Raw genomic sequence first — 13,107 nt, 5'->3', positions numbered from 1 at the left:
GCCCATTTTTGCACATTTACAGGGGTCATACTTTTGCCCGCTTCTCCTACACGGTTAACCCGATTGACTTCAAACTTGGGATGTACCATCTCAACACCTGGGACAACATCATGGTAAAAAATCTAAAGTTTTTGACATACTATATGACGGTGGCGGGGCATCAAATTTACAGTTTCAAAATTCTTACTTAACGAAGCATTGCCGGTGGTACGTTTAATCTAGAGCTACGAAAATTGGTACACATATGTAACAGACTATAATCTACAAAAAAGCCTGTTGGTGCCATATGCTAAACCTAACAGGAAGTCCGCCAGAGGCGAGGCATCAAATTTTGTGTTTCAAAATTCTAACTTAATGAAGCATTCCCGGCTGTACATTTCACCTAGAGTTACCAATATTTGAAGACATATGTAACAGCCCTCAAGGTACAAAAAACTCTTTTTGAACCATATGCTAAACCGAACAGGAAGTCCGCCATTTTGATTTACTTTGGAACGTGTTGCCATTTTTTGGGCCATTTCATAGGGTTCTTATTTTAACGAACTCCTCCTACAGAGTTTATCCGATCATCTCCAAACTTGGTGTGATTCATCTTAAGATGTTGAAGATGAAAAGTTATTGAAAGCTTTTTATTTTGTCGCACGCTGTTGCCGTGGCATGCACAGTTTGCAAAGGAAAAAATTCCTTCTTAATGAAGCATTCCCAGTTGTACGAAGCAGCTAGAGCTACGAAAATTTGGAGACAAATGTAACAGCCCACGATGTACAAAAAAGTCTCTTGGTGCCATGTGCTAAACCCAACAGGAAGTCCCGTAGGGGCCGGGCATCACATTTTGAGCTAAAAAACTCCTCTTTAACGAAGCATTCCCGGTTGTACGTTTCACCTAGCGCTATGATAATTTAGAGGCATACATAAGAGCCCACGATGTACAAAAAAGTCTCTTGGAACCATGTGCTAAACCAAACAGGAAGTCCGCCATTTTGATTTATGATGGGATTTGTAGCCTTTTTTTGTGGCCTTTTTTAGGGGTCATATTTTAACTCCTCCTACAAAATTCATCCGACCGTGTTCAAACTTGGTGTGTTTCATCTTAAGATGTTTAAGATGCAAATTTATCGAAAGTTTTTTATTTTGTCGCACGCTGCTGCTATAGCGATGCATTGGTTGCCAAGTAAAGTGCTGCTTTGTTTTTTTTTATCTATACATGTGTGAAAACTCGTAAAACTTTGCACACACATCAGACTTGTCATTAACATGAATTTTTAGAGATTTCTTGTGCAATTTGCAATAAATCGCACCCTCTATACATTTTTTATGGAGCATTTCCGATTGGATGATTCAAGCGCGAAATAACTAAAGATGACTTGACTTGACCTAGATTTGTGAAAACTCAGAGGCATACCTATTATATTATTATTATTTTTTGTACCTTACAAGATTATCTCTTGTGCCACATTAAACCCCTTTGCAGGCCTGAGCCAAACCACGGTCCATACATTTGATACCACTGCTTTATTTCAATGGTCAAGTACTTCATAACCACACCTACTTATGCTTGTCCTTGCATATATAGTAGACAACAAAGAGCTCTTTCAACAAAAGACATTTCCATCTACAAAGTCATACAAGGTAAGCACTCTATAAATTCTGCAATCACTACACTTCTATTCCTAAATTATCACTTCAAATACCAACAATGGTTAATACAGCTACAAATTTCTTGTATGTTTATGAAGTATGATACTGTATTTATTTCTACTCCTTTGCTTTTCTACAGAACATGAACAAATCACCAAGCAAATTCTCTTTTGATAAAGACCCTCTAATCATCTCCATACGCAAAGATTGCCAACTTTTTTCCGTAAGTATACAATACATAAACTAAACAGGACAACTTTCTCAATCATATACAGTATGCCATACATATATGTATTAAGTTCTCATTTATTAACAGGTTTGTTAAAGGCACCTTTAGTGTGTTTTTCTGTTTGTAATGTTTCTCCACGAGCACGTCTAGCCATTGATATCATGTAGAACACATATGCTAACCTTTTAGAGACAATTGAAGCTTACTTGCACAGTAGCCACTATCTTAACCACTTAATTCACATGTCTACTTGACAACTTATTACATGTAGTGAAATGGTACTTTGTGCGTCTTATGCTTTTTTCTGAACACTGCTTTTCAACTCTTTCCTTAAAACCAATACATGCGGTACTGTTATACTGTATAAATATATATGTCCGTGTGTATATATTTGTATATTCTTTCAAATAAACTCGTTTTGACACACACAGCCATTGAGTAACATGCAACACGACCACAACGTTTTGCACCAACACGTTACACTTACATAACCATTTATGTACCTGTCGTATCCTTACTTTTATTCATCATTTCATCACACAATCCTAAAACATTGCTTTTTGACCCAGATGATTCAACTATACCATTTTTGCGTGTCTTATTACTTACTAGCTATATTATTTATTAACGGGCAAAAACTATGAATATAAGATCACCGTCAAATATTACGTCTGTAATATCCATATACAGTGCATTACATAATATGCATTTGTATTAAGACACTACCATGCTAAAAATATGCACACGACTGTTCTGTAAACTACACCTAAGACAACCAAACTTCACAGATCTAACATGATTCTTCATTCTTTTTTGTTCTACAGATGTATCAAATGCTGCCACACAGACAGAAGAAGCCACTGAGGACATGCACGAAGACGATGATCACAATATAACAGGACAGGTTAACCCCCCTGAAGTTTTAGCCCGCAGGTCAAAGCGTCCTAGGACTAATTCATCCATGGAGGTTACATTATCCTAAGACAGACTATGTGCTAACCCAAACTCTTTGACCCCAAGGGATTCATCTGTCCCAGAAAACTTTTACACTAAAGAGTTTATCTGTCCTAGGGCGCTGTTAACCCCAGGTTAAAGTGTTATTTAATCTGTCCTGTTACAACAGCTATACATAAACAGCTGCATTCCTCTCCTGTTCCATCTCTCGCACTTCTTTCGTCTCTTTTTCTCCTCTACTTATACCTATGCTTGCTCATGTGCTTTTTTCCCCTTTAGATGATGTCATTGGTTAGCCTGCTTCAAAGCTACATTTTTTCTTGAATAACTGTCACACATTTACTGTTTGCTGGACCCTACAAAACTGTCACAATACTTCACTATGTCATGAATACATATGTGTTGCACAGCGACACCACATTAAGAGTCATCAAAAAGCTTTTTATTTGATCACACACCATCTCTGTGCCATGCAATGTTTTCAAATGAACAGATGCTGGTTTTGAATATCAAACGAGCGACTTTTCATGAAACTTTGCACACACATCAGAAAGTCCACACTTTTGAATTTATTTTGGGAATTGTGCATCATTTTTGGCCTTTTACTGCACCTTTTTACACACAAGGCACGGCAAATGCATTTCTATTTTCCATGGTCCTTATCTATTTAACAGTACCCCAACGTGCAAGTCCCCCGACTTGCATATACCCCAACGTGGCCCGGGTTGCGAGGGCCCTTTATAGCTGCTCGCAGCTCTAGTTCTTCTTCTTTTTATTTGTTATTATTCTTTTCCGCAAACAATCACATTTTTGAGACACTAAACGTGAACGAAAACTCACCAAACTTTACACACACGTCAGGCCTGGCGAAAAATTTGATATTTTAAAGTCGCCATAGGTGATAACAGAAAAATGGCTCCATAGCGCCACCTACATAGGTTAAACAGATCCCTGGCCCGCTACGATTGTCCGACGGCTATGAAAATTGTGTGGCACCTGTAGCACATCCAGATGAACAAAAACCTCTTTGATGTGTGTACCCTAAAATAGACAGGAAGTGAGATATGAGTATTTAAATGTCCAATTTTGGCCAATTTTTGCACATTTACAGGGGTCATACTTTTGCCTGCTTCTCCTACACGGGTAATCCAATTGACTTCAAACTTGGGATGTACCATCTCAAGACCTGGGACAACACCATGGTAAAAAATCTAAAGTTTTCGACATACTATATGACGGCGGTGGGGCATCAAATTTAGAGTTTCAAAACTCTTACTAAACGTAGTATTGCCGGTTGTATGTTTAACCTAGAGCTACGAAAATTGGTACACATATGTAACAGACTATGACCTACAAAAAAGTCTGTTGGTGCCATATGCTAAACCCAACAGGAAGTCCGCCAGAGGCGGGGCATCAAATTTTGAGTTTCAAAATTCTTACTTAATGAAGCATTCCCGGCTGTACGTTTCACCTAGAGTTACCAAAATTTAAAGACATATGTAACAGCCCTCAAGGTACAAAAAACTCTTTTTGAACCATATGCTAAACCTAACAGAAAGTCCACCATTTTGATTTACTTTGGAACGTGTTCCCATTTTTTTGGCCATTTCATAGGGGTCCTATTTTAACGAACTCCTCTTACAGAGTTTATCCGATCATCTTCAAACTTGGTGTGATTCATCTTAAGATGTTGAAGATGAAAAGTTATTGAAAGCTTTTTATTTCGCTGCACGCTGTTGTCGTGGCATGCACTTGTTTGCAAAGGAAAAAAATTCTTCTTAATGAAGAATTCTCAGTTGTACGAAGCAGCTAGAGCTACGAAAATTTGGAGACATATGTAACAGCCCACGATGTACAAAAAAGTCTCTTGCTGCTTTGTGCTAAACCCAACAGGAAGTCCCGCAAGGGCCGGGCATCACTTTTTGAGCTAAAAAACTCCTCTTTAACGAAGCATTCCCGGTTGTACCTTTCACCTAGCGCAATGATAATTTGGAGGCATACATAAGAGCCCACGATGTACAAAAAAGTCTTTTAGAACAATATGCTAAGCCAAACAGGAAGTCCGGCATTTTGATTTACTTTGCTATTTGTAGCCATTTTTTGGGGGCCTTTTATAGGCCTCATATTTTCTACAAAACTTATCAGATTGTCTTCATTCTTTGGCATGTTTCATCTGAAGTATTGCCGGTTATACGTTTAATCTAGAGCTACGAAAATTGGTACACATATGTAACAGACTATGATCTACAAAAAAGCCTGTTGGTGCCATATGCTAAACCTAACAGGAAGTCCGCCAGAGGCAGGGCATCAAATTTTCATTTCAAAATTTTTACTTAATGAAGCATTTCCGGCTGTATGTTTCACCTAGAGTGACCAAAATTTGAAGACATATGTAACAGCCCTCGAGGTACAAAAAACTCTTTTTGAACCATATGCTAAACCTAACAGGAAGTCTGCCATTTTGATTTACTTTGGAACATGTTGCCATTTTTTTGGCCATTTCATAGGGGTCTTATTTTAACGAACTCCTCCTACAGAGTTTATCCGATCATCTTCAAACTTGGTGTGATTCATCTTAAGATGTTGACGATGAAAAGTTATTGAAAGCTTTTTATTTCGTCGCACGCTGTTGTCGTGGCATGCACTTTTTGCAAAGGAAAAAAATCCTTCTTAATGAAGCATTCCCAGTTGTACGAAGCAGCTAGAGCGACGAAAAATTGTAGACATATGTAACAGCCCAGGATGTACAAAAAAGTCTCTTGGTGCCATGTGCTAAACCCAACAGGAAGTCCCCCAGGGGCCGGGCATCACATTTTGAGCTAAAAAACTCCTCTTTAACGAAGCATTCCCGGTTGTACGTTTCACCTAGCGCTATGATAATTTGCAGGCATACATAAGAGCCCATGATGTACAAAAAAGTCTCTTGGAACCATGTGCTAAACCAAACAGGAAGTCTGCCATTTTGATTTATGATGGGATTTGTTGCCATTTTTTGTGGCCTTTTTCAGGGGTCATATTTTAACGAACCCCTCCTACAAAATTTATCCGACTGTCTTCAAACTTGGTGTGTTTCATCTTAAGATGTTTAAGATGCAAATTAATCGAAAGTTTTTTATTTTGTAACACGCTGTTGCCATAGCAATGCATTGTTTGTCAAGTGCTGCTTTTTTTTTTATACACATGAAAACTCATGAAACTTTGCAAACACATCAGACTTGTCATGAACATGAATTTTCAGAGATTTATTGTGCAATTTGCAATAAATAGCGCCCTCTAGACATTTTTATGAAGCATTTCCGATTGTATGATTATGCTAGACCTACAAAAAAGTATTATGTAGCCATTTGCCAAACCAAAGAGGAAGTCCGCTATTTTGATTTTATTTTGGGAATTATACATCATTTTTGGCCTTTTTCATTAAACTTTGCACAGACAAGGCATGGAAAAAACTAACATTTTAAATGGTCCTTGTTCCATGTAACAGTACCCCAACGTACCAGTACCCTGATGTGCAAGTAACCCAACCTTGTGCTCAATAGCGCCCTCTATACATTTTTATTGAGCATTTCCAATTGTATGATTCAAGCGATACACAACTAAAGATGACTTGACCTAGATTTGTGAAAACTGGGAGGCATACCTATTAGCTTAAGACCTACAAAAAGTATTCTGTAGCCGTATGCTAAACCTAAAAGGAAGTCCGCCATTTTGAATTTATTTTGGGAATTGCGCACCATATTTTGCGTTTTGATTAAACTTTGCACACACAAGGCTTGTCAAAAACATTTTAGATGGTCCTTGTCCTATTTGACAGTACCCCAACGTGCCAGTACCCCGACGTGCAAGTACCCCAACGTGGCCCGGGTTGCGAGGGCCCTTTATAGCTGCTCGCAGCTCTAGTTAGGGCCCGAGCAGCGGCGGCGGCGGTGCCGCTGCGAGGCCCTATTGTTTTTGTAGGAATTCTTCTTATTATTAGGGCCCGAGCAGCGGCGGCGGCGGTGCCGCTGCGAGGCCCTATTGTTTTTGTAGGAATTCTTCTTATTATTCTTCTTTTTCTTCTCCGCAAACAATCGCATTTTTGAGACACTAAACGTGAACGAAAACTCACCAAACTTTACACGCACATCAGGCCTGGCGAAAAATTTGATATTTTAAAGTCGCCATACATGATAACAGAAAAATGGCTCCTTAGCGCCCCCTACATAGGTTAAACGGATCCCTGTCCCGCTACGATTGTCCGACGGCTATGAAAATTGTGTGGCACCTGTAGCACATCCCAATGAACAAAAACCTCTTTGAAGTGTGTACCCTAAAATAGACAGAAAGTGAGGTATGAGTATTTAAATGTCCAATTTTTGCCAATTTTTGCACATTTACAGGGGTCATACTTTTGCCCGCTTCTCCTACACGGTTAACCCGATTGACTTCAAACTTGGGATGTACCATCTCAACACCTGGGACAACATCATTGTGAAAAATCAAAAGTTTTTGATATACTATATGACGGTGGTGGCGCATCAAATTTAGAGTTTAAAAATTCTTACTTCACGAAGCATTGCCGGTTGTACGTTTAATCTAGAGCTACGAAAATTGGTACACATATGTCACAGGCTATGACCTACAAAAAACTCTTTTTGAACCATATGCTAAACCTAACAGGAAGTCCACCATTTTGATTTATTTTGGAACGTGTTGCCATTTTTTTGGCCATTTCATTGGGGTCTTATTTTAACGAACTCCTCCTACAGTGTTTATCCGATCATCTTCAAACTTGGTGTGATTCATCTTAAGATGTTGAAGATGAAAAGTTATTGAAAGCTTTGTATTTCGTCGCACACTGTTGTCATGGCATGCACTGTTTTTAAAGGAAAAAAAATATCCTTAAAGAAGCATTCCCATTTGTACGAAGCAGCTAGAGCTACGAAAATTTGTAGACATATGTAACAGCCCAAGATGTACAAAAAAGTCTCTTGGTGCCCTGTGCTAAACCCAACAGGAAGTCCCCCAGGGGCCGGGCATCACATTTTGAGCTAAAAAACTCCTCTTTAACAAAGCATACCCGGCTGTACGTTTCACATAGAGTTACCAAAATTTGTAGAGGTATATAACAGCCCTCGAGGTACAAAAAACTCTTTTTGAACCATATGCTAAACCTAACAGGACGTCCGCCATTTTGATTTACTTTGGAATGTGTTGCCATTTTTTTGGGCCATTTCATAGGGGTCATATTTTAACAAACTCCTCCTACAGAGTTTATCCGATCATCTTCAAACTTGGTGTGATTCATCTTAAGATGTTGAAAATGAAAAGTGATTGAAAGTTTTTTATTTCGTCACACGCTGTTGTCGTGGCATGCACTTTTTGCAAAGGAAAAAAAATCTTATTAATGAAGCATTCCCAGTTGTACGAAGCAGCTAGAGCGACGAAAAATTGTAGACATATGTAACAGTCCAGGATGTACAAAAAAGTCTCTTGGTGCCATGTGCTTAACCTAACAGGAAGTCCCCCAGGGGCCGGGCATCACATTTTGAGCTAAAAAACTCCTCTTTTGCAGGCATACATAAGAGCCCACGATGTACAAAAAAGTCTCTTGGAACCATGTGCTAAACCAAACAGGAAGTCTGCCATTTTGATTTATGATGGGATTTGTTGCCATTTTTTGTGGCCTTTTTCAGGGGTCATATTTTAACGAACCCCTCCTACAAAATTTATCCGACTGTCTTCAAACTTGGTGTGTTTCATCTTAAGATGTTTAAGATGCAAAGTAATCTAAAGTTTTTTATTTTGTAACACGCTGTTGCCATAGCAATGCATTGTTTGTCAAGTGCTGCTTTTTTTTTTTATACACATGAAAACTCATGAAACTTTGCAAACACATCAGACTCGTCATGAACATGAATTTTCAGAGATTTATTGTGCAATTTGCAATAAATAGCGCCCTCTAGACATTTTTATGAAGCCTTTCCGATTGTATGATTATGCTAGACCTACAAAAAAGTATTATGTAGCCATTTGCCAAACCAAAGAGGAAGTCCGCTATTTTGATTTTATTTTGGGAATTATACATAATTTTTGGCCTTTTTCATTAAACTTTGCACAGACAAGGCATGGAAAAAAGTAACATTTTAAATGGTCCTTGTTCCATGTAACAGTTGTCAAGTGCTGCTTTTTTTTTTTTTTTATACACATGAAAACTCATGAAACTTTGCAAACACATCAGACTTGTCATGAACATGAATATTTAGAGATTTATTGTGCAATTTGCAATAAATAGCGCCCTCTAGACATTTTTATGAAGCATTTCCGATTGTATGATTATGCTAGACCTACAAAAAAGTATTATGTAGCCATTTGCCAAACCAAAGAGGAAGTCCGCTATTTTGATTTTATTTTGGGAATTATACATCATTTTTGGCCTTTCTCATTAAACTTTGCACAGACAAGCCATGGAAAAAACTAACATTTTAAATGGTCCTTGTTCCATGTAACAGTACCCCAACGTGCCAGTACCCTGACGTGCAAGTAACCCAACGTTGTGCTCAATAGCGCCCTCTATGCATTTTTATGGAGCATTTCCAATTGTATGATTCAAGCGATACACAACTAAAGATGACTTGACCAAGATTTATGAAAACTGGGAGGCATACCTATTAGCTTAAGACCTACAAAAGGTATTCTGTAGCCGTATGCTAAACCTAAAAGGAAGTCCACCATTTTGAATTTATTTTGGGAATTGCACACCATATTTTGCGTTTTGATTAAACTTTGCACACACAAGGCTTGTCAAAAACATTTTAGATGGTCTTGTCCTATTTGACAGTACCCCAACGTGCCAGTACCCCGACGTGCAAGTACCCCAACGTGGCCCGGGTTGCGAGGGCCCTTTATAGCTGCTCGCAGCTCTAGTTATTCTTATTATTATTCTTCTCCGCAAACAATCGCATTTTTGAGACACTAAACGTGACCGAAAACTCACCAAACTTTACACGCACATCAGGCCTGGCGAAAAATTTGATATTTTAAAGTCGCCATACATGATAACAGAAAAATGGCTCCTTAGCGCCCCCTACATAGGTTAAACGGATCCCTGTCCCGCTACGATTGTCCGACGGCTATGAAAATTGTGTGGCACCTGTAGCACATCCCAATGAACAAAAACCTCTTTGAAGTGTGTACCCTAAAATAGACAGAAAGTGAGGTATGAGTATTTAAATGTCCAATTTTTGCCAATTTTTGCACATTTACAGGGGTCATACTTTTGCCCGCTTCTCCTACACGGTTAACCCGATTGACTTCAAACTTGGGATGTACCATCTCAACACCTGGGACAACATCATTGTGAAAAATGAAAAGTTTTTGATATACTATATGACGGCGGTGGCGCATCAAATTTAGAGTTTAAAAATTCTTACTTCACGAAGCATTGCCGGTTGTACGTTTAATCTAGAGCTACGAAAATTGGTACACATATGTAACAGGCTATGACCTACAAAAAACTCTTTTTGAACCATATGCTAAACCTAACAGGAAGTCAACCATTTTGATTTATTTTGGAACGTTTTGCCATTTGTTTGGCCATTTCATTGGGGTCTTATTTTAACGAACTCCTCCTACAGTGTTTATCCGATCATCTTCAAACTTGGTGTGAATTCATCTTAAGATGTTGAAGATGGAAAGTTATTGAAAGCTTTGTAGTTCGTCACACGCTGTTGTCATGGCATGCACTGTTTGCAAAGGAAAAAAAATATCCTTAAAGAAGCATTCCCATTTATACGAAGCAGCGAGAGCTACGAAAATTTGTAGACATATGTAACAGCCCAAGATGTACAAAAAAGTCTCTTGGTGCCCTGTGCTAAACCCAACAGGAAGTCCCCCAGGGGCCGGGCATCACATTTTGAGCTAAAAAACTCCTCTTTAACAAAGCATACCCGGCTGTAAGTTTCACCTAGAGTTACCAAAATTTGTAGAGGTATATAACAGCCCTCGAGGTACAAAAAACTCTTTTTGAACCATATGCTAATCCTAACAGGACGTCCGCCATTTTGATTTACTTTGGAATGTGTTGCCATTTTTTGGGCCATTTCATAGGGGTCATATTTTAACGAACTCCTCCTACAGAGTTTATCCGATCATCTTCAAACTTGGTGTGACTCATCTTAAGATGTTGAGGATGAAAAGTTATTGAAAGCTCTTTATTTCGTCGCACGCTGTTGTCGTGGCATGCACTTTTTGCAAAGGAAAAAAATCCTTCTTAATGAAGCATTCCCAGTTGTACGAAGTAGCTAGAGCTACAAAAATTTGTAGACATATGTAACAGCCCACAATGTACAAAAAAGTCTCTTCGTGCCATGTGCTAAACCCAACAGGAAGTCCCCCAGGGGCCGGGCATCACATTTTGAGCTAGAAAACTCCTCTTTAACGAAGCATTCCCGGTTGTACGTTTCACCTAGCGCTATGATAATTTAGAGGCATACATAAGAGCCCACGATGTACAAAAAAAGTCTCTTGGAACCATCTGCTAAACCAAACAGGAAGTCTGCCATTTTGATTTACGATGGGATTTGTTGCCATTTTTTGTGGCCTTTTTCAGGGGTCATATTTTAACGAACTCCTCGTACAAAGTTCATCCGACCGTCTTCAAACTTGGTGTGTTTCATCTTAAGATGTTTAAGATGCAAAGTTATCGAAAGTTTTTTATTTTGTCGCACGCTGCTGCTATAGCGATGCATTGTTTGCCAAGTAAAGTGCTGCTTTGTTTTTTTATCTATACATGTCTGAAAACTCATGAAACTTTGCAAACACATCAGACTTGTCATGAACATGAATTTTTAGAGATTTATTGTGCAATTTGCAATAAATAGCGCCCTCTAGACATTTTTATGAAGTATTTCCGATTGTATGATTCTGCTAGATTTGTGAAAATTAGGACAGACCCCTATCAGCCTAATACCTACAAAAAAGTATTATGTAGCCATTTGCCAAACCAAAGAGGAAGTCCGCTATTTTGATTTTATTTTGGGAATTATACATCATTTTTGGCCTCTTTCATAGAACTTTGCACAGACAAGGCATGGGAAAAACTAACATTTTAAATGGTCCTTGTTCCATGTAACAGTACCCCAACGTGCCAGTACCCTGACGTGCAAGTAACCCAACGTTGTGCTCAATAGCGCCCTCTATGCATTTTTATGGAGCATTTCCAATTGTATGATTCAAGCGATACACGACTAAAGATGACTTGACCTAGATTTTTGAAAACTGGGAGGCATACCTATTAGCTTAAGACCTACAAAAAGTATTCTGTAGCCGTATGCTAAACCTAAAAGGAAGTCCGCCATTTTGAATTTATTTTGGGAATTGCACACCATCTTTGGCCTTTTGCACTCACAAAGCTTGTCAAAAACATTTTAGATGGTCCTTGTCCGATTTGACAGTACCCCAACGTGCCAGTACCCCGACGTGCAAGTACCCCAACGTGGCCCAGGTTGCGAGGGCCCTTTATAGCTGCTCGCAGCTCTAGTTCTTCTTCTTCTTCTTTGTTATTATTCTTTTCCGCAAACAACCACATTTTTGAGGCACTAAACATGAACGAAAACTCACCAAACTTTACACGCAGATCGGGTCTGGCGAAAAATTTGATATTTTAAAGTCGCCATACATGATAACAGAAAAATGGCTCTGTAGCGCCACCTACATAGGTTTAACGGATCCCTGTCCCGCTACGATTGTCCTGTGGCTACGAAAATTGTGTGGCACCTGTAGCACATCCAGATGAACAAAAACCTCTTTGATATGTGTACCCTAAAATAGACAGGAAGTGAGGTATGAGTATTTGAATGTCCAATTTTGGCCCATTTTTGCACATTTACAGGGGTCATACTTTTGCCCGCTTCTCCTACACGGTTAACCCGATTGACTTCAAACTTGGGCTGTACCATCTCAACACCTGGGACAACATCATGGTAAAAAATCTAAAGTTTTTGACATACTATATGACGGTGGCGGGGCATCAAATTTACAGTTTCAAAATTCTTACTTAACGAAGCATTGCCGGTGGTACGTTTAATCTAGAGCTACGAAAATTGGTACACATATGTAACAGACTATGATCTACAAAAAAGCCTGTTGGTGCCATATGCTAAACCTAACAGGAAGTCCGCCAGAGGCGAGGCATCAAATTTTGTGTTTCAAAATTCTAACTTAATGAAGCATTCCCGGCTGTACATTTCACCTAGAGTTACCAATATTTGAAGACATATGTAACAGCCCTCAAGGTACAAAAAACT

General features: G+C 38.9%; 1 long non-coding RNA gene across 1 annotated transcript; it reads left to right on the top strand.

Annotated features, from left to right (window-relative positions):
• The first annotated feature begins 1,775 nt into the window (after positions 1–1,775).
• LOC144013195 (uncharacterized) lies at positions 1,776–12,858 on the top strand. The gene is made up of 3 exons (XR_013282169.1): positions 1,776–1,861; positions 2,692–2,771; positions 12,693–12,858. It is a non-coding gene; the product is annotated as an uncharacterized LOC144013195 (long non-coding RNA).
• The last annotated feature ends 249 nt before the right edge of the window (positions 12,859–13,107 follow it).

Source organism: Festucalex cinctus, chromosome 2 (genome assembly GCF_051991245.1).
Source record: "Festucalex cinctus isolate MCC-2025b chromosome 2, RoL_Fcin_1.0, whole genome shotgun sequence".
In the NCBI taxonomy this organism is placed as follows: domain Eukaryota; kingdom Metazoa; phylum Chordata; class Actinopteri; order Syngnathiformes; family Syngnathidae; genus Festucalex; species Festucalex cinctus.
The sequence above is the reverse complement of the archived record's forward strand: the minus strand, read 5'-3'. Positions and strand labels throughout refer to the sequence as shown.